The following is a 23,186-nucleotide window of genomic DNA, read 5'->3' on the forward strand; positions in this document are numbered from 1 at the left end:
CATACCCTAGAAGATATGTTGAGGGTGTGTGCTCTAGATATCAAATGTAGTTGGGATGAGCATTTGCCATTGATAGAGTTAGGTTATAATAATAGTTACCATGCTAGCATCGGGAAGGCACCATTTGTGGCCTTATATGGTAGAAGATGTAGATCACCCATGGGTTGGTTTGAAGTGGGCGAAACTGCCGTGATTGGGCCTGATGCAGTGTTTGAAGCTATTGAGAAAGTTAAGTTGATTAGAGAATGGTTGAAGATAGCTCAGAGTCGTCGTCTTATACCATTGTGAGGAGAAGAGATCTTAAGTTTGAAGTGGGTGATTTAGAGTACTTAAAGATTTTACCTATGAAAGGGGTGAAGAGGTTTGGTAAAAAGGTAAAGCATAGTCCCCGTTATGTTGGCCCGTATAGAGTCTTGATCTGTGTTGGCAAAGTAGCCTATGAGGTTGAGTTGCCCGCAGAGTTGTCAGCCATAAATCCTATTTTTCATGTCTCCAAGCTTAAAAAGAATATTGGTGATTCCATTATGGTAGATCCTTCAGAGAGTGCTGATATTCAGAATAGTCTTTCATTCGATGAGATTCCTATTGAGATCCTAGATTTTTAGATTCTTAGACTGAGTAACAAAGAGGTTCCCTTGGTCAAAGTGTTGTGGTGAAACCAGTCAGTTGAGGGTGCTACTTGGGAGGCAGAAGCAGACATGCGACTTAAGTACCCGCACCTCTTTTCCATGAGTTCAGATCGATTCGAAGATATTATTCTTCCTTAATTCAGCCCTTCTAATCTAAATTTCATCTATATATCTATTCTTGCATAAGTTCTTGCAATTTTTGAGGTATTCAAGAGTTTAGAGAGATTTTGAGCAATTTAGCAAATTGCTTCAGCTATGTGTACTCTATTTTTCCTGTTTTCCTAGTCTAACTAGCGATATTTGAGGACGAATGATTCCAAGGGGGAGATATTGTAAGACCCCACAAAGTTCCCTCGTAGTTCGAGCCTTAGAGCATGTCAAGTGAAGTATAATTCTGTCCCTAAAAGATTGAGAAGAGACTTCCCAAGTGATTGGTATTTAAACCACATATAATTTTCTTAGATTTGACTTTTTGTCATGTAGATAATTGAATTAGATTTCCAACGATACAAATTTTGTCCAAATCCGGCATCGGGGTGAGAAATTATGTCCATTTTACTGAGAGTTATCGTAATCACCTAGGTACGATGGACGATCCGATGGACCGCTGAGTCTGCGACGGAACATCACTTGGATCATCATGACCGAGGAAGAAAATACCTTTCTTGTCCTAAGTGCGACAGATAGGACAATGGACCGTCCAGGCTATGACAGACTGTCGCTGAGACCGTTGCCACTAAGGCAGTGTGGTCTCATCCTGGCCATCGTGTGACGAACAATCCAACAGACTATCGGACCTGCGATGGACCATCGATCTAACCATCGCAATTAGGCAGTGTGTCCCTTTTTTGTTTATCGTGCGACGGACGACCCGATGACCGTCGCAGACCCCATTCAGTATTTTTAGCTTATTTTTAAGAGGGATTTTCGGTCTTTTCCACGCCTTTAATAACCAGATATATTCCAAATGAAGCAAATGACTTCATTCATCATCTAAAACACAAGAGATCAAGGGTTTCTCCCTCAAGATAAAATCTACAACCCTTCTCTAAGAAATCCAAGAACTCACCATGGATTGTCCAAATTGAGTTGAGATTTAAGCTCACCAAGTTCAAGGGTTGCAAGAAACTTCTCTCAAGAGTAATAAGAAAAGTTTGAAGTGTTCATCCAATTTCATAATCTAAGGTATGTGGGATTTTGAACAAGGGTAATCCTTTCATCCTTGTGCTCAAAGGCTTATATAAACTACGACTTTCTGCAATCTATGAGATTTTACATGATTTTGAATTAGGGGTTTTCACCCATTTTTGTTGATTGCAATATTTTGATGTTTCCCATGAATTGAGAGTCTAATGACATGATTTTCACATGTTTTCTTGAGAAATTGCAGTTGAGTCTATACCTTATGATTTTAATATTTGAGAAATTAGTAGTTGAAATATTTGAGATATTGAAGTATATGAGTATGTTGAGATTTTGAGACAAATTGCTGAAATTTTTAGATTTCCACATGAGTTATGAATCTATATGCTATCTATTATGCTTTTGATAAGTTTTAACTTAAGAATTAATTATGGGTTATTGAGCCCTACTTGAGACTTGCAATTTTATGAACTATTGTGCTATAAGAACCTATGATTTGAGTATGTTGAGATTTATTGAGAAATGCTTTGACCTAATGGTCATAGAGTTTTGAAATCCACTTCACTACATGAGATTACTGATTTTATTGTTGGGTTCTTAGGAACCATGAGATTATTTTGAAAGTGGATTTTCATGAGATGAGCGAGATAAAATGAAGGGTATTTAGCATCGAGTTGGGTAAGTTTCTACGGTTTTTTACCCCAGAACTATGTGCCACCGTAGTTTTGAGATTTTGGGGCTAAGGCTGAGATATTAGGCCCGAGGCTGAGATAAGTGATCACTGAATTGAGGTTATACTCCCTGGAAAGAGTATGACGCTCCTCCTCAACGTAGGGTCTCTTTCTTAGGAGGACAAAATATTGGACTCCATGTAGCTCGCATGATTTATGTTGGTTAAGATAACCTCCCTTGATACAAGTTATTTTTCCTAATAGTAAAGTTGTAGATTTGCTCCCTAAGACTAAAGTATTTTCCCTTGATATAACTATTTTCCCTAAAGCTTGAAACGAGTTATTTTCCTAAAGTGAATTAAATTCCTTCAAGTATGTTTCAAAGTTATTTCATTCTGAATAACAAGTACTTGAGTTCAAAAGAGTTATGAGTTCTTGAGCATTAAAGAAGTTTTACTTTCCATGAGACATATGAATGAGTTGAAAGTATTGTTTAAAGTTTCCTTTAGCCTATGGGTAATGAGAATAAGAGAAGAGTACCGATTTCAAAGTTAAACTATGATGACTCATAAGATTCGTGTTACATGATCCAATCTACATGATTCATGAGCTTTACATTTTATACTTATTCGAGCCATATGAGTCATTACTTATTGCATACATGATTTGATTAAAAAGTATTGATGTTTTTTATATAAATGGATGCACCCCAATATACTCAGTACATTCCCAAGTGCTTATCCACATATACGTCTATGTGCTACATTGTTTTATAATGTAGGTTCAGGTGCTCGGTCCTAGCCTCGGTAGTGACTTTCAAGTACCTCTATCTACATTTCTATAGTGGTGATCCTCATGGTTCGAGGACCTATATTTCTGCATTGGAGAGACTATGTTTTAACTTTCAGTTCATTTCGAGTCAGTTGTGGACCTGTCCCAATGGCTTTCTAGTTCATGGATTAGTAAAGGCTTTGTCAGACTAGTTATCAGATTGTGATTCTGTTGAGGATTCCAGTATTGTGGTCATTTGGATCGAGTATTTTCTCTGTATCTCCCTTCATATAATATGACTATGCTAGTGTTTGAATTATTTAATCTTGAAATGTGTATTATTAGTATAAACAGGCTCAAAGGGTTAGAATGTGGCTACTTGTAGCCTTAAGCACCGTGTCACATCTCGGGAGGCGATTTTGGATTATTAAAAAACCTCCTTTAATACCTATCCAAGCACGGGATGCTGCGAATATCAGTTGGAGTCATGGGTCTAGGCCATCTCTTAACTTCCTCAATTTTATATGGATCCACCTTGATCCCTTCATTAGAAACAACATGCCTGAGAAAAGTTACAATATTTAACAAAAACCTACACTTAGAGAACTTTGCATACAATCTGTGATCCTTAATAGTCTGCAATACAATTAGACGTGATTATCATGATCCTTCTCACTATTTGAGTACACCAAGATGTCATCAATAAACACTATAACAAATAAATTTAAAAATGGCCGAAACACCCGATTCATGAGATCCATAAAAGCAGCCAGAGTATTAGTCAAACAAACAACATGAACAAAAACTCATAGTGACTATAGATGGAATGGAAAGCAGTCTTAGGGATATCTACCTCCCTAATTTTTAACTGATGATAACCCGAACAGATATTAATTTTAGAAAAGCACTTGGCACCCTAAAATTGGTCAAACAGATCATCAGTCCTAAGAAGAGGATACTTATTCTTCACCGTAACCTTATACAACTGCCGGTAATCTATACACATCTGAAGAGACTCGTCTTTATTATGCATGAAAAATACAAGGGCATCCCTCGAAGAAAAACTAGGACGAATAAAACAGTAATACCTTAAGATTCACAACTGTTACTAGAACCATGCTTCAAGATCATGAGAAATAAATTCTAGTGATTTGGTAGTTTTATGATCAAGTTTGATGTGTATTAAGGCCTCAAATACTTCCAAGCTATTAGACAAATCAAAACATGCCTTACCGATTAAATTCTTGGGAAGGATATTGGTATAGTCAACTTCAAATGAGCATATCTCTCGTTATACTATAAATTTTTTATCTCATGACACAACAATAGATGGATAATTTAATTATCTTTCCAACGATATCAATTTCATCCAAATTCAATATTGGAGCAAAAGGTTATACCCATTTTAATCCAGCAAGTCAGCTTGGCAACTAAGTGACAACATGAGCAGGCGACATATCATAGATCTGAAGGCTTCTCAGCCCATGTCGTCAAACTTAGATAGAAACCCATCAATTTCGGCTCTCAGGTAACGACCTGGGCTGATGGTCTATCATAGATCTGACGGCTTATCAGCCTTGGTCGTCAGCTGAAAATTTCAGCAATTGGGAAGTGATTTCGCAGGGGTATTTTGGTCTTTTCCATTACCCTAAACCTTACCCCCACGACATATAACACCAAAAACAAGTACTTAGATATTGTAATTTAGTTTCAAAATTTCTTAACCCTCTTTGTTCCCAAGAACAAACTTAGGGTTTCTTCTCAATTAACTTTAAGACCCCATCACACTCTCCACAAGGTAATCAAGAATTAAGATTCCCTTTCAAGAATCTTCAAGAAAAATCATTCTCTTTAATGATTCAAGCTTTTGAGGTATGTTGGATGTTGATTATTGGGTTCCTTTCTCCCAAGAAGTTCAAGAATCCTTTTCTAAATTCAAGATTATATATTTATGAGTTTGCCATGATTTTTTTGAATAGAAATTGAAATTCATGTTATTGATGAGTTTTAATTTATGACATGATTTCAAAGATCCAAGCTTTGATCCTACAATGTGATGTTCATGATAAAACTCCTTCAAGTTGCATTATATTGATGTATTCATGGAAATTAAGTATAGAATTTGTGGTATAACCAAAGCATGCTCCCCATATGTTTGATAGAATGCTTAAGTAAGAGAATAGTGCCTTTTTAGTATGTCAAGCATGAAATTCCCAATTATGTGATAAATAGTACATGCCAAGCATTTGTTGAAATTCCTTAGTGAATGTATTATGATAAGTTGCATGCATTCTTATCCATGTGTATTCCTTATTGAAAAACTATGAGTATTAGTTTGCATTCCCTCAGTAGTATTCAGAATTTAGTTCAGATTTCAGTAAAGCTCAGTAAGTTATAGAACTCAATAGTATTCAGGCAGAAAGTAAAATTCTGAAGTGTGCTATCAGACAACAGAATCAAGTGAACTCAGTCAGATCAGTCAACTAAGATGATCAACAATAGATTTAGCTCAGTCTAATACAGTTTAAGAATCAATTCAGTGTCTTTCAGTTAGGAGTAGGAACTACCACCGAGCGAGTGCATGGACGACGAATTCCCTGTTAGAGAGGCAGAGTCGTTAGCATCTATCCCTGAACTCTAGATATTTGTAGCCAACGCAGAACCAAGAGTCACTCATTACATTAGGGCTTGACTACCTTCTAGGTGAAACCCGATGCCTTAGGCTTGACTTTCTATTCAGGGTCACCCGTTAGAGAGGATTGACCATAGTAGTGTCTTTACCTGTGAAAAGGTACTTATACCCATCCAGTTGGGGTTACAGGTTGGACCCCACCAGTTCAGATTGAGGTATTTCAGTTAAACGAGAACTCTTATAGTTTCAGCTTCAGATTCAGTCTCAGTTAAGAACTCAGATAGTTCTTCTGATTTAGGATCGTCAGATACGGTCACACAGCTTAGTAATGAACTCAAATAGTTCCCCAGATTCAAAGATCACCCAGTAGATATACTTGATCTAAAATTTAGTAAATCATTTTGATTATTAGTAGATTTAGAGATAACCCACTAAATAGGCATGATCTTAGATATAAACCATCATTATCACAGTAGAATCGGAGGTCACCCGCTAGATAGGTCTGATCTCAGATATATTCAATTATTATTATTATGAGTAGACACAGTTTTTCAGTATCCCAGAGTTAGTGAACTGATTTTGGGCGTATTTATACGTCTAAGCACCATAACTTACCCATATTTTAGCTAAGTTTTGAGGATAAAATACATGATTCTTGAACTTTGTCTATTTTTAGTTAAGTGAGCTGACCTATGTGATTAGCATGCTTTTCAGGTACTAATGAGGAAGATTATGACACTTTGGGGACCTGTGGATGGCAAAGGAAACTACACATAAAAGGAAAACAGCCTTTGGACTGAATGTGATATATGGAAACTTTTTCTCGAGCAAACTCAATATTTTTAAATAGTTAAGGATGTAGTAGCAATTTATTAGAGAAGGATGTTATCAAAAGCCTTATGGCTGAATTTTTAGGGATTCATTATTTTGTATTATTTTGAAAACAAGAGAAAGCGGCTTAGCTTGAGGAGAAAGAGAGAGAAACGTTTTTCTCTCTTATTTTTGCTATTCATCTTCTCCACCAAGATCTTTCTAAGTTTTGGTATGATGAATATTTTTATTGTGATTTTCATTTTATTCATGAGTAGCTAAGTTTATTTGTTAGGGTTATGAAAACCTTGTAGTATACTCTCTATTGCTATGGGTTTTTGAATTTATGATGGGTTAATTCACTTATATCATTACTCTCTTCGTTATGATTGAATTATCGTGGTTGCAAACATAGAGAATGTGCCATTGTAGCAATAACTTGTTCGCTGGAAAAGTTACTATTTGGAAAAGAGAGTAGTGATAAGAAAATAGGGTTTCCAACCTCTATTTTACACGTTAATGCCTTAGCAGGATTAACTACTTGGAGAGTTCATATGATTGGTTGTACACTTTGGATTCGAGAGAACTAAGGTGAATAAATCCGCGATAGTTGAGAAACACTTGGATTTAGAATTAGAATACATCTCTCTATAAGTGCATGCATGTATAAATCCTTATTACTCATAGTTAATAGAGAAGTAAAAACTTCAAGGTGGACATAACCCTAACTTGTCATTCTCTATGATCAAATATTAATACTTATATTGCTTCATTGTTATGTTGTAACTATCATTTCAAATTTAAACCAAAACCCCCCTATTCAGGAACCTCTGACCAACAGTCCAGTAACAACTACAATACTTAGTAACACAGTATTCCCTATGGGATTTGACACCCAACCTGGTTGGGTTCTATATTTGACAGCAACTGCTTACTCTCTCATATGAGAGGTGTAATTTGGGTTTATTAAATTTTGGCTCCATTGCTGGGGAATACGATTGTCGACTAAGTTGTGTTTGTTAGTCGACCTTTTGGTCAAAGATTTCCAAAATTTTACTTTTGGTTTGTTGTTTTTATTTTGATCAGGTTGAGTGTATTGCATGCCAAATACGCATAGATCAGACAATCTATTATTTCCTATAAATCTTGAACTATATCTTATTCATAGAATGGATGCGCAACGAGACCCTGAAAGAATAGCTTCTCAACAGGAGTAGGCTAGATTAGCTGCATTGGCAGCTACGCAAGTAAATCAACAGAATACTGATAACCCAGGTCGGGTACCAAATCTTGATGATGAGGACCTGTTTGATGATGAGTTATTAAATCCAAGGCGTGCAGATGATGTGGCTGCACCAGTGAATAGGAATGTCAATAGAGATCTTCAAGCTAGGATGAGACCCAAACACCGAGCTGTGCAAGTTGCTTTTGAGGATGATTATGACGACTTGGATGGGGCTGGTGCCACAGGGGCTATTATTTCTCCACCCTTGGAACCCAGAGCCAAGTTCAATATTACTAGCACTATGATCCAGCTACTGCAACTCAAAGGGTTATTTGGTGGACTTGCAGGCGATGATCCGAATATGCATCTGATTAATTTTATCTCAATATGCAAATCGTTTGACAATCTAGGGGTTGGACAGAATGTGATCCAACTTTATTTATTTCCATTGTATCTATCTGGAGAGGCAACTCTATGGTTAAACGGGCTAACTCCCAACTCTATTACCAATTGGAGGCAACTGAAAGACACTTTCCAAGAAAGATTCTTTCCGCCATCCAAGAGAGCACAATTGAGAGATGAGATAAGCAATTTCTGACAGCTTCAATCTAAAGCTCTCCATGAGACTTGGGAGAGGTTCAAGAAGAAGCTAATGCGGTGCCCAAATCATCAGATGACCGATGTCCACTTGATGGAGATATTATACACGGCTTTGAATTCGGTGACTAAGCCAATGTTAGATAATGCTGTGGGTGGGTTATTCATGGAACTTACTTTTCTTGAGGCATCTGACATATTATATTGTATGACAAAGCAGAGTAGAGCTTGGTATACCAGGGATTCTGAGGTAGCAAGCTCTACTGTATCTATTGGCATGACTACAGAACAGAGGCGAAGAGAAGAAAAACGTGACCTGGATATGGCTCACATAAAAACACAGATGGACCTTCTTACTACGTATTTATTATCAGGAAAGATAGAGAAGTTTAAAGTTGTAGCATCACAGGGAAGGGCTGACTCCGATCCTGAGAAAGAAGCTAATTACTTAAACAATCAGATGGGTTTCCGAGGTGGTGGCCAAGGAAACTAAGGTTGGAACAATCAAGGAGATTGGAAGAATAAAAGTGACAGGAGTGGATTGTATGTACCTCCTGGAAGCCGTGATAATGCTGCCACTAGTTTAGGCAAAATGTCTATGGAGGACATGATGGAGAAAGTATTAAAGGGAGTTGAAGTGGCAAATTCTAGGGTGACTATAATAAAGAGTGATGTATCTTCCATAAGTCAACTTGTAAATTCGCACTCAGTTTCTATTAAACAATTGGAGCAGAAGATGATCCAATTATCCATAGCATTCAACCAAAGAAAGAATGGGACTCTACCAAGTGATATAGTTCAGAATCCGAGGACTGATGGATCATGTATGGCTATTACCACTAGGACCGGTAAGATGTTATCTAGTCCAGGTTTGGGAGCTTCCTCTTACACTGATGAGGTTGAAATGGATTGGGAGATGGTTGATGAATCTCTAGTGGTGCTTGTGGAGTTGGGTGGTTTGAAAAGAAGAGTGTGGAAGTTGAACGACCAACTAAGCCAAAGTATGTTAGTGATGTGGAGCAAGGCATAAGAAAGGAGGTAAAAGTTGCTCCAACTGAAATTCGAAGGCCGCTACCTCTATTTCAAAAATGATTAAAGAAGAAAGAAGATAATGGCAAGCTTAGCGAATTCATGGCTATGTTGAAGCAGTTGACAGTGAATGTGCCCTTATTTGAGGCACCGGAACAGATGCACGAATATGCTAAGTTTATGAAAGACCTGTTGACAAAGAAAAGGACTGTAGGTTATGAAACGGTATACAATCTTCATCATTGTAGTGCTATTGCTACAAGGTATATTGTCAAAAAGAAAGCTGATCCGGGAGCATTTATTGTTCCATGTACGATTGGATTGCTAAAGTTTAAAAAGGCCCTTTGTGATCTTGGGGCAAGTATCAATCTTATGCCATTGAGGGTTTTCAAGAAATTGGGTTTGGGAGATCCTATTCCCACTAATATATGACTTCTAATGGCGGATAGATCAGTAAAAAGGCCGATTGGGACTTTATATGATGTACTCATAATAGTTGCTGATTTTATATTTCCTACCGATTTTGTAATTCTTGATTGTGAAGTGGACTTTGAAGTACCCATAATTTTAGGTAGGCCATTCTTAGCAACTGGAAGGGTGTTAGTAGACATGGAGCTGAATAAGCTGAAATTTAGGCTCAATAAGAAAGAAGTTAGCTTTGAAGTATGTCGGTCTATAAATCAACAAAAGAAGATGACTGTCTTCTCGATTGTTGATGTATTCTATGAAGATAAACGATAAGTATCTGTTAAGGATATGTCTTTTGTAGAGACCATAGCTGGTTTGGTTGAACTTGCAAGCAAGGATGTGAGTGACTTCAAAGTGGTTGGACTAAGAATAAAGCATTGTCTTGATCTAACAAATGAGGTACAAATGGTATCATTGATGTATCTTGATGAAGTCTGAGTAGTCAAGATAATTGAGTCATGCCGCGACGTTAAATCAGGCGCTACATGGGAGGCAGCCCATGATTTTATTTTCACTTTATCATGTTAAACAAAAATGCGAAAAGAAGAGTTAAGTCACGATCGAAACTACGGTGCTTGGTGGGAGGCAACCCATCTTTTTAATCATTTTTGTTGTTTTTGATAAAGTGTAGGTGCATGAAGTTCTAAGGAGGAGATTAGTACCAATTTTGATTTGGAAGTGAGCCATGTCAATGGTAGTAAGTTTAGAAGTGATGGGAAAATTACAGGTAAGCTGGATTGGTCGAATGTGTAAGGCTCAAGTATGATTTGCATTAGAGTCGCGCCTCAAATTAAGTTAATTTGACCAAAAAATTTTCGCGGTGTGACTTTATTTTGTGACTTTCAATGATATGGACCTTTTCAACCAAAAGTGCACCACATTTCCAATCGCCTATGCTCACTGCCTCACTTAGGTGATAGGTTAGGCGCCTCCTATATCAACACAGGTAATAGTTTAGGTGCTGCTTGTACCATTGCCTATGCTCACTGCCTTACTTAGGCAATAGGTTAGGCGCCGCCTATGTTAACTTAGGCGATAGGTAAGGCGCTGCCTATGTCAACTTAGGCGATGGGTTAGGCGCCGCCTATGTCAATATAGGCTATAGCTTAAGCGCCGCCTATGTCATTGACTATGCCCAATGGCTGGTTACTTTGTTGCTTGTTTTGTAAGAATAATAGTACCAAATAACTTTGCTATTTTCTCCAATAATGATCTCCATGCAGGTGGCATGAATCCTAATATGGATGAGAAGTACTACTAGCCAGGTTCTTTATCTTATTATTTGCACTGGGGACAGTGCTGAGCATAAGTGTGGGGTGGGTGGTTACTTTTCTACTTGTTTTGTAAGAAAATAGGACCTTCTCCTTATTATACTTCTTGATAGGATTAGTTATTTTGTTTATTTCATTTTGTTAGTTATTTAGTCATAATTAGGTGCTTTTCTTGATGATGGATGGATGACGACCGTCTGAAGAGAAAATTAGTCATTTAATTGCATGTAACTGGTCTTGTGGTTCACATGACATTATAACATAAATATGTGATGGATCATTACGTTTGAAACACCTAGGCTCTAGTTGTGACTCTTATTGTGATTGTTAGTTTTAGTTGAATTCATGTAATTGTTGGGTCGAGAATCTATAATGCTCCTAATTGAGTTGACCATGTGCCATGAGTGTGTAAGACTGTTGTATATTCCTTATTGCAACTGATGCTAGCACTTATCTGGTGTGTGTGCAAAGCGAAATAAAGATTGTGAGTTTAGGAGATAATTTAGGCATTTCTTTAATAGCCATTGTTCATACCTTCTTTTGACCTACCTTTGTACATTATCTTATCTAGCCCCATTGAGTCTTTAGCTTATTCTTTTGTTAGCCTCATATGTAGCCTATTTCGTTCTATAATAGACTGTAATTTGATCCAAAAAGCTCCTAAGCGCTTTAATGTAAAGTCAATGTGAGTTAGGAGTTTGAGAATAAGAGGAAAAAGGTGAAATTGATGCCCCAAAGTCTAGTAATTGGCATGAGCAATTGATGTGGTTGGGAGTAGCTAAAATTGTTGAAAAAGTTCAAAATTTTATCCTGGATATGTTACAATGAACCTGTTTTGGCCCTGGTCCTTCTTGGACATTGTGCACCTCAACTAAGGCAAATTTCTTAGGTTGAGGGTGGCTATTATAGGGGTGCATAACGTGAAAAGGGTGCAAAAAAAATATTTGAAAGGGTTGCATACTCCCACCATAGTGTTATTAATTAAGCTTAACGAGTTGGGGTGAGAAGCAAATCTATGAAGATAGAAGAAGTGGAAATTGGTCATTTGAGATTGATCTTAGTTGTATAATGTAGTGTATTAAAGTGCTAGGGGAAGATAGTCACTATTTCTAGCGAGAATAGTTCCTACCCATCCTTTAGCCTGCATTACAACCCGTAAAAGACCTATTTGATCCTAATCTTAGCATTCTAATACTATTGGAGTATTACAGTAAGGGTCATCAGTTGTAATTTGAGAATTCTTTGTGAAAGTGAGTGCAACTTGATTCTTGAACGATATGCATGAAATTGCCAATTTAATGAGTCTATTCTTGAGGGCAGGTTGTATCTAGGAATGATTCCTGAAGCTACTTCTTGTTCATAATTGTTGTGTGAGCCTATTTGAGCATCTTGTCTTCCTTTATGGGTGCTAAGGCTTGTGTAGTATTCATAAATAGAATTGTTGTTCGAGGGCGAACAAAGCTTTAAGTGTGGGGTGGTGATGTTGCGCGTATTTATACGTCTAAGCACCATAACTTACCCATGTTTTAGCTAAGTTTTGAGGATAAAATACATAATTCTTGAACTTTGTCTATTTTTAGTTAAGTGAGCTGACCTATGTGATTAGCGTGCTTTTTGGGTACTAATGAGGACGATTATGACACTTTTGGGACCTGTGGATAGCAAAGGAAACTTCACATAAAAGGAAAGCAGCTTTTGGACTGAATGTGATATATGGGAACTTTTTCTCGGGCAAACTCAATATTTTTAATTAGTTAAGGATGCAGTAGCAATTTATTAGAGAAGGATGTTTTTAAAAGCCTTATGGTTGAATTTTTAGGGATTCATTATTCTGTATTATTTTGAAAACAAGAGAAAGTGGCTTAGCTTGAGGAGAAAGAGAGAGAAATGTTTTTCTCTCTTATTTTCGCTATTCATCTTCTCCACCAAGATCGTTCTAAGTTTTGGAATGATGAATATTTCTATTGTGATTTCCATTTTATTCATGAGTAGCTAAGTTTATTTGTTAGGGTTATGGAAACTTTGTAGTATACTCTCTATTGCTATGGGTTTTTGAATTTATGATGTGTTAATTCACTTATATCATTACTCTCTTCATTAAGATTGAATTCTCGTGGTTGCAAACATAGAGAATGTGCCATTATAGCAATAACTTGTTCGATAGAAAAATTACAGTTTGGAAAAGAGAGTAGTGACAAGAAAATAGGGTTTCCAACCTCTATTTTACACGTTAATGCCTTAGCAAGATTAACTACTTGGAGAGTTCGTATGATTGGTTGTACACTTTAGATTCGAGAGAACTAAGGTGAATAAATCCTTGATGGTTGAGAAACACTTGGATTTAGAATTAAAATACATCTCTCTATAAGTGCATGCATGTATAAATCCTTATTACTCATCGTTAATAAAGAAGTAAAAGCTACAAGGTGGACATAATCCTAACTTGTCATTCTCTATGATCAAATATTAATACATATATTGCTCCATTGTTATGTTGTAACTATCATTTCAAATTTAAACCAAAATCCCCCTATTCAGGAACCTCTGACCAACAGTACAGTAACAACTACAATACTTAGTAACACAGTATTCCCTGTGGGATTTGACACCCAACCTGGTTGGGTTCTATATTTGACAGCAACCGCTTACTCTTTCCTAAGAGAGGTGTAATTTAGGTGTATCATGAACTTAGATATCAATACTAGTAGACTCAGACATCAGTAAGTCAATATTCAGAAACTAATATTTAGAATTTAGTATTCTGAGATTTCAGTGATAGTTTATACATTCATGCATGTATTCTCATTCAGCATACTCAGATTGTGGTCCTTCAGGATTATAAACACCGTGTTATATTTTGGTTATAGAAAATTGGGGAATTACAAACTTGGTATTAGTGCCTAAGGTTCAATAGTGTCCTAGGGAGTCTGAAAGCCTTATCTAGTAGAGTCTTGTGCATGGGTGTGTTACGTGCCACATTTGTGTATAGGAGGCTATAAGATATTTATAGAAATAGTTTCCCTTCTTTCATATCTTAGATCGTGCTGTAGAAAGTCTCCCTAAGAAACTTATGTGGATTCTCATCATGTTCCATTCATGTCAGTTTTACCTTACTTTTAATGTAACAGAAGTAGTGAAACCCAAAGTCTAACGGACAGAGCTTTCTCATAAAGTCCCCCAGATAGTTTCGGGATAGTGTTTTCTAAAGTTGGGCAGAGTATGTTTCATGGGTTTAGTTGTATAAAAAGTGAATCAGTAGGCTTAAAACAATGTATGCAAGAGTTTAAGTTTAGTAATTAGAAGTTATATGTGTTGTTAATGTGATAATAGTGGTAATCCTTATGGTATGGGGAGAATATAAGTTTAAGAGATGTGACATTTGAAGGCTAGGATGAGAGTAGCAAGATTATTAAAGATTTATGGATATTGATGTTATGCTTTAGAAACTAAGCTTGAAATCTTTAAAGAATTTAAGTTGGTGGACTTTAGACTAGGCATGAAGGTGTGGATGTAAGTTAAAAGATGTGATATTAATAGCCCATGAAAGTACTGGATGTTATGTTGATGTATAAGTGGCTAGAGATGTTTTAGAGATTTCAGTAGGCTTGAATAGTGTAGGGAGAATTTAAATTTATGGGCTTCAAACTAACTATTAAGGTGCGAAGGTGGTATAAGAAGCCTATAAAGGAATAGAAGCAGATAATGTGTTAGTGAGTCAAACATTTGTCGAAAGAAGTGTAAGTATGTGATGATGATTGCAGAGACTAAAAGAGTTAAGAGTTGTATCCCAGGAGATATTATTAGCAGTTCAGATTTTAGTAAAGTGTTCACAGTCTTACGGTTATGGACTGAGGTTAAGGTAGAGAGTATAGTAGAAAGAGTATAGAAGAAGTACTTTAGTAAAGTATAAGTTTTCAGCATGAGTTAGTTAGTAGAGCCAGTAAGTCAGTTTAGCAGTCAGACAGTCAGATTTGCATAGATTGTTTTCTTGCCTTTTCACCTAATCATGCTATCAGAAATCTCAGGCATGTAACTATTCAAAGATAGAATATTCTAGTAGTTGTGAGTAGAACTCAGTTTATGCCTCATGCATTAGATTCACATCCCAAACGTTTAGTTATGAACCAGTTCATAGGTGCCTTGTGCATCGCCTTAGTTTTCTCAAGTACTTTGGTGAAGTAAGTGTTCTTAGAGGGACATAGTGTACCAAGGGGGAAATACCCTATATATCTACGATGTTCAATTCCTAAAATCAATTTAGTTTTATGCTCAGATTCTCACTGCAAGCTTTGAATCAGTTATCATTGCATAGTCAGTCATGATTTCAAGAGTCAGTTCAGTCAAATATTCATGCATTAGATATGCATGATCAGTAGAAAAATTTAGTACAACAGTGTATTCATTCATGCGTTAATGAGAGCAAATCAGTCAAGTATCCATGCATTAGATATGCATATTCATTATGAGAATCAAGCTTATCAAATAGTTTCAACCGTGTATCCCATGCATCAGATATGCATGTGTAGATTAAGAATTTAGAATATCCGTAGTTCCAGTTGCATAGTCATGTTTAAGATTTCCTCATCCCTTAAGTAAGCTTAGTCGATTAGTGCTCTTATCCTAACAAGCGACATTCAAGGACAAATGTTCCCAAGGGAGAGATATTGTAATACCCCAAGATTCCCAATCGATAGTAGAACTATGCTTCAAGCTCATGAGATATAAATTCTAGTGATTTGGTAGTTTTTTGATCAAGTTTGATGTATATTAAGGCCTCAAATATGTCCTAGCTATTAGACAAATCATAACATCCCTTATCGATTAAATTCTTGAGAAGGATATTGGTATTGTCAACTTCAAAACAAGCATATCTCCTTATACAATGAATTTTTGAGCTCATGACACACTAACAGGTAGATAATTGAGTTATATTTCAAATGATTCCAATTTCTCCCAAATCCTATATTGGAGCAAAAAGTTATACCCATTTTACTCCAGCATGTCAGCCAGGCAACTAAGTGACGACATGAGCTGACGGTTTATCACAGATCTGACGTCTTATCAGCATATGTCATCAGACTTAGATAGAAACCCATCAATTTTAGCTCCAAGGTGACGACCTAGGCTGACGGGCAATCATAGATCTGCGGCTTATCAGCCTTGGTCTTCAGGTGAAAATTTCAGCAACTGGGAAGTGATTTTGTAGGGGTATTTTGGACTTTTTACTCACCCTAAACCTTACCCCCACGACATAAATGTGAATAACACGTACTTAGCTATTGTGATTTAGTTTAAAAAGCTCTTAACCCTCTTTGTTACCCAGAACAAACTTAGGGTTTCTTCTCAATTAACTTCAAGACCCTATCACACTCTCCACAAGGTAATCAAGTATTAAGATTCCCATTCCAATGCCTTCAAGAAAAGTCATTCTCCTTCAAGATTCAAGCTTTTGAGGTATGTTAGATGTTGATTCTTGAGTTACTTTCACCTAATAAGTTCAAGAATCCTTTTCTAAATTCAAGATTATATATTTATGAGATTGTCATGATTTTTGTGAAAAGAAATTGAAGTTCATGTTGTTGATGAGTTTTAATTCATGACTTAATTTCAAAGATCCAAACTTTGATCCTACTATGTGATGTTCATGATAAAACCCCTTCAAGTTGCATGATATTGATGTATTCATGATAATTAAGTATAGAATCTATGGTAAAACCAAAGCATGCTCCCCATATGTTTGATAGAATGCTTAAGTAAAGAGAATAGTGCCTTTTTAGTATGTTAAGCATGAAATCCCCAATTATGGGATAACTAGTACATGCAAAGCATTTGTTGAAATGCCTTAGTGAGTGTATTATGATAAGTTACATGCATTCTTATCAATGTGTATTCCTTATTGAAAAACTATGAGATATTAGTATACATACCCTATACATTTATATATTTATGACATTCAAGTGATTGACGAGATATCGTATTGATTGTGTTGTGAGTCCATTGTCATGATATTCAAGTGTGATCCTATATTATTTATTTATGCTACTGAGTCCTGGGGGTATTTATACCCGAAAACTTAGCTGCTTGTCTAGAGCCGAGTCAGTCTCAAGATAATCTCAGTCGTGCTATGATCAGTAGAATTCAGTCAGCTACATAACTTAAGAAAATTCAGTAATCTCTATACTAGTTCAATCTAGTCTCTGTATCGGTCTAACCCAGTTCCATATCTAGGTCAGTCCTCAGTAGCATTCTGAATTCAGTTCAGATTTCACCAAAGCTCAGTAAGTTATAGAACTCAATAGTATTCAGACAGAAAGTAAAATTTTGAAGTGTTCCATCAGACAACAGAATTAAGTAAATTCAGTCAGATCAGTCAAGTAAGATGATCAGTAATAGATTTAGCTCAGTCTAATATAGTTTAAGAATTAGTTCAGTGTCTTTCAGTTGGGAGTAGGAACTAGCATCGAGCGAGTGCAGGGACGACGGCTTCCCAGTTATAGAGGCAGAGTCGTTAGCATCAGTCCTGAACTCTAGAACTGCATAGCCAGTATAGGACTAGGAGTCACCAGTTCGATTAACGATTGACTACTTTCTAGGAGTCACTTGATGTATTAGGCTTGACATCCTATTCAGGGTCACCCGTTAGAGAGGCTTGACCATAGTAATGTCTTTACCCGTGGCATGGTACTGACACCCTTCCAGCTGGGGTTATAGTTTGGATCCCACCAATTCAGATCTGGGTATGTTGGTTAACTAAGAACCTCTACAGTTTCATCTTCAAATTTGGTCTCAGTCAAAAACTTAGATATTTCTTCAAATTTAGGACCTTCAGATATGGTCACATGGCTCAGTGAGGAACTTAGATAGTTCCCCAAATTTAGAGATCACCCACTAGAAAGGCTTGATCTCAAACTCAGTCAATCATTATGATTATTAATACATTCAGAGATCACCTGCTAGATAGGCTTGATCACAGATAGAAACCATCATCATCATAGTAGAATCAGAGGTTACCCGCTGGATAGACCTGATCTCACAAATAGTCAATTATTATTATTATGTGTAGACTCAGTTGTTCAGTATCCCAGAGTCAGTGAACTCAGATATTAGTACTAGTAGACTCAGACATCAGTAAGTCAGTATTCAGAAACAAGCATTCAAAAGTTAGTATTCTGTGTTACTATGATTTCTGTTATAGTTTATGCATTCATGCATGTTTTCTTATTCAACATACTCAGATTGTCTAGTCAGTATTGTTCATGCATAAGCCTTTTCATTTAGCCTTACCTCATATAGCATAAAAATACATTGAAAGTACTGACTCATACTTTTCTATTGCGCTATGGTGTCTTATACCATAGGTTCAGAAGCGCGAGATCCAGAGCACCCTTAGAAGTCCAGACTCAGTTAGTAGCAATAGATGTAGCAGTGAGTTCTCATCATTCGAGGATGCTTCTTATTTCAGTATTATATTAGATTGAGTTTATTTCAGTAGTTGGAGTTAGTTGGGGACATGTCCCATTAACTCCGTATTCAGACAGTTCAGAGGCTTTCAGACTACAGAGTTTTTCAGACTAGTTGTATAGACAGTGTTTCAGTTTTAATATTGATAGACATTATTCATTTGTATGTTATGTTTTTGAACCTTATGGAATGTTTTTGCCAGTTTTCCACATGTATTTCATTATATCATGCAGTGTTCAGTATAGGTACCTGAAAAGGGTTAGCTTATGGTCCTTCAGGATCTTAAGCACTATGTAATATTCCAGTTATAGAAAATTGAGGCATTACAAAAACTCTTATCAAGAAAATCTTTTAATTTCTCCTTAAGTTCTTTTAAATCAGTCAGAGCCATTCCATATGGTGGGATAGAGAAAGGATGAGTATATGGTAAAAGATCAATCCCAAAATCTCTCCCTTTCTGGAAGAATGCCAGGAAGATCATCAAGAAACACCCCAGGAAACTCATTGACCATAGGGATAAATTGCAAGGAAGGACCCTCAAAATTATAATCTTTATCCCAAACAAAATGATAAAGACACCCCTTGTAAATTAACTTCCGGGCGCTAAGATAAGAAATAAACCTCCCTTTAGGCATTACGAAACTCTGTCCCATTCAATTACTAGTTCATTAGGGAATTGCAAACTAACTTTTTAGGTCCTACAATCTAGAGATACATAGCATGAATGAAGCCAATCCATCCCTAAGATAACATAAGAATCCATTATATCCAGCTTTATCAAATTCACCAATGTCTCTCTTTGAAAGATAGACACCACACAACCCCTATAAATTTTTCTATCGATTATAGAATCACCTACTGGAGTAGACACAAAAAGGGTTTGGAATATTTTCAAGACCAAAACCAAAATACATATCCACATAAGGGGTCACATAAGAAATTGTAGAACCAGGATTAATCAAGCAATAAACATTATGAGAGAAGAGTTGTAACATACCAATGACAATATCAGGAGATGTCTCGGATTAATGAAGAGTCGAAAGAGCATAAAGATAGTTTCGTCCAATGCCAGTACCAAAAGTCGCATTTTTTTTAGTGTAGGAGCTAATAAAGCAGCGACCAAGACCTTATTAGCTCTAGTAGCCACCTTGCCTAAAGGACATTCTCGCTGCATGTGACCAAGTTGACCATAATTATAACACCAATTCATCTGATCCTCACAATGAACATGATGAATTTACCCACAAAAATGGCTAGGAGTATAAGGTGGCTGACTGAGCACTACTAACCTGAACTGGGCACCCTACGCCTTAGGACCACTGTAAGATTGAAAATGATGATCACCTAAAAGATATAGATAAGGAGCACTAGCAAATGAATATGAATTACCCTAGTTCTTCTTCTTGATCAACTTTCTACTATCTCTTCCATTATTTTGTAGAACCCCACCCTGCTCTAAATACCTAAACTTCTTACTTTACCTCTCTCCAATCTATGTCTATTTCTTTTTTTTGTTCTTAACCTGTACATATAAACCATAAGTCTAGAGATGTCTATATCATTATTCAACATTGAAGCCTTAAAATCCAATACTAAGTCCCGAGACAAACCAAAAGAAAACTTCCTCATCTTAGATCTTTGTCTAGACACCAACTCAGGAGCATATCAAGCCAACTACTGAAACTTCAGTGCATAGTCATTCACACTCTTCCCCTACTTCAAATTCATAAACTCCTCATACTTAGCTTTCCTTAACTCCTAGGAAAGAAATGATCAAGAAAAGCCCCTAAAAAATCACCCCACTCTGCCTACTCAGCATCATCACCCCTCACCTACTTCCACTCCTCATACCATTGATAAGCTAAATCCTTCAATTAATATGAAATAAAATTCATTCCCTCAATATCAGTAGTATGCACCACTCTAAAAATTTTCTCCATATCATTAATGATTCCTTGGAGATCCCTTCAAACTTAGAGCATGTTAAGGTTGGGGGATTCAACCTCATAAATTGGCAAAACCGAGTAAACCTCAGATGAAGGATCAATAAAATTAACACAATCTGACTGGTGAGACTGAGATTCACTAACTGAGTAAGAAAATGAATAGACTTGCGGAACTCTGCATTAGAGATGTCCCTTTAAGGCGGTTGATCATATGCATTACCACCATAAGATACTTAAGGAGGACTAGTGGGAACAGGTAAAACTCCATATGGGGTGATACAATCAGGAGCAAGGACGCTAGATAGAGTCTGCACTTTATACATAGGGTAACTCCCCTCTGTATTATCTCCAGGTAGAACAGAGTTCCCAACAGAGTTTCTATGAACATCAAAACTTTAGGGAGGTATGATCTAAAATGTAAGGAAGCCAGGAGTTATAAAAGTTTCCTAAAGCTAGACTCAATATCTCGAAAATAAAACACAAGAAAGGGAAACATTCCTAAATACATTATAGCCTTCTTCTTATAAGTATGACGCTCTACACACCCATAAAAAGAACTCTACAGGAAATGACTTTTTGGACACCCAATGAATCTATATTATGTTGTGATACCAAGCTTGTCACAACCCAAACTAGGGCCTGGCCGTGGTGGGTATCTCAAGCCCAACATAGACTGGTGACCACCCCTATTGCCTAACCTCATGAGCACAAAAATAACCATAAAGTGTAATGCAAAAGACAATTAAATAGTAACAAACAAAGGAATAGATAACTCTAATGGATACTAGGAGTCAATCAATAACCAACCAACCAACACCTATCCATAATAGCCTCTAAAAATTGAATACCAAATTGGTTGGGACATGCCTCCAACCACGACACAAAAGAATCCAAAGAGATAGTCTAAAACATAAGGAAAAAAAGAATTATAAAATGGTGAGCCTTTTAGAGTATTGAAGCTACCACTTCAAAGCCACTTGACAATCTTGCTAATCCACCTAGCACTGCATAAGGGTAAAAATTTTCTTTGGAACCTAAATTATGAAAAAATATAATTTCCTAGAACAGTTAGTAGGGTGAGCGCTAGCATTCAACTCAGGGAAGTGGTAAAATAATACTAAATACAAATTAGTTTAAAAAATATATGCACAAAGTCATATACTTGTATATAGGATGTCGAGGTACGAAACAAGGCTTAAGCATGAGTTTAAAACCATTAACATGGACTGTGTAGCTCTAACCATCCTAAAAGCACCCCTGGCTAAATATGCCTGGCTTTTCCCATCAGAAGGGCCTAGTGCGTGTTAGCCACACCAACTAAAGAAAAGTTGAGGGAAAGCTAAGGCCTCCAAGGTAACTATCCACTCCAAAAAAATATGTGAATATATATATATATATATCAAGTGTGACTCGAACACATGATCATATAAACCTCCACGCCGACAAATATGGTTTTTAGTATTGGTCCTCCCGGGATCTCCAACTTCCACGACGAGCTACACAACCCCTTTAATCCCAGTTAAAACTATTTACGCACATTCACATCTATTTAACAAGGAGTCTTTTATTTAGGCATTTACCGTTGGCATCATCATACCAAATAATTATGCTTCCAAGCCAGTGTCGTTATGCTAAACCAAACTAATTAGCCAAATGATTCTAAAGTTTCCAATTTAACACCAATCCATGGCCACTAAGACCTTTTAAAATAAATTTATGTTACTTTAACTATTTATACAATGCAATGATTCAAAAGTGAAGTAATTTTTATATATATCCATGTTTCAAACTAGTTCATAAGTTGGGTAGAGGTTAAAGTAGATTCCAAATAATTAAACTTCAAAATTATGGAAAACCCATATTCCAATTCCCACACCCATGCATATATTCAATTCAAAACCACAAGATAAATCAAAGATAACTAATTCAAAACCATAGAAAAAGATATTCATATGATAATCGTTCCAACCACCCAACCCATATTTAAAATCCAATAATTAAAACAACATGGATAGTAATTTAAGCACATGATTTATATAAAACCAATTTAATAAAGATATATATACCTTAATTAATGAGAAGCCCTTTGAAAATAGTAAGGAAAGAAGCCCCAATCTTGAACCCTAACCTCACTGCCTTTCAACCTTAGTTTTGGAATGAAGAATATTTTTTTGAAAGAATACGAGAGTTTTAATGATTAGAAATGGGTTATATAGAGATTGGATGGTTTATAGGATGTAAAAGGAAAAAAATAACCTTAATACACTTTTAAAATAAAGTGGTATCAACAAAGGAGAGAAGTTCACAATGTATAGCCTAAAGCAAACCCCTAGGTCTGTGGCGTGATACTCAACATGAATCCCAACACAAATCTAAGGAAGGGAGACTTCATAGAATCCATCGTGGTGCAAAGCCAAATAAAAACACACAATTCATGATGCACGACCTGTTTTTGGTTCTAAAGCTTTCCCTACTGGAATAAAACTCTTCCCAAAAGTGTTTTACGCTTAAGATAGGGGTTCTATAAGCTCAT

Source organism: Capsicum annuum, chromosome 2, assembly GCF_002878395.1.
Source record: "Capsicum annuum cultivar UCD-10X-F1 chromosome 2, UCD10Xv1.1, whole genome shotgun sequence".
NCBI lineage: Eukaryota > Viridiplantae > Streptophyta > Magnoliopsida > Solanales > Solanaceae > Capsicum > Capsicum annuum.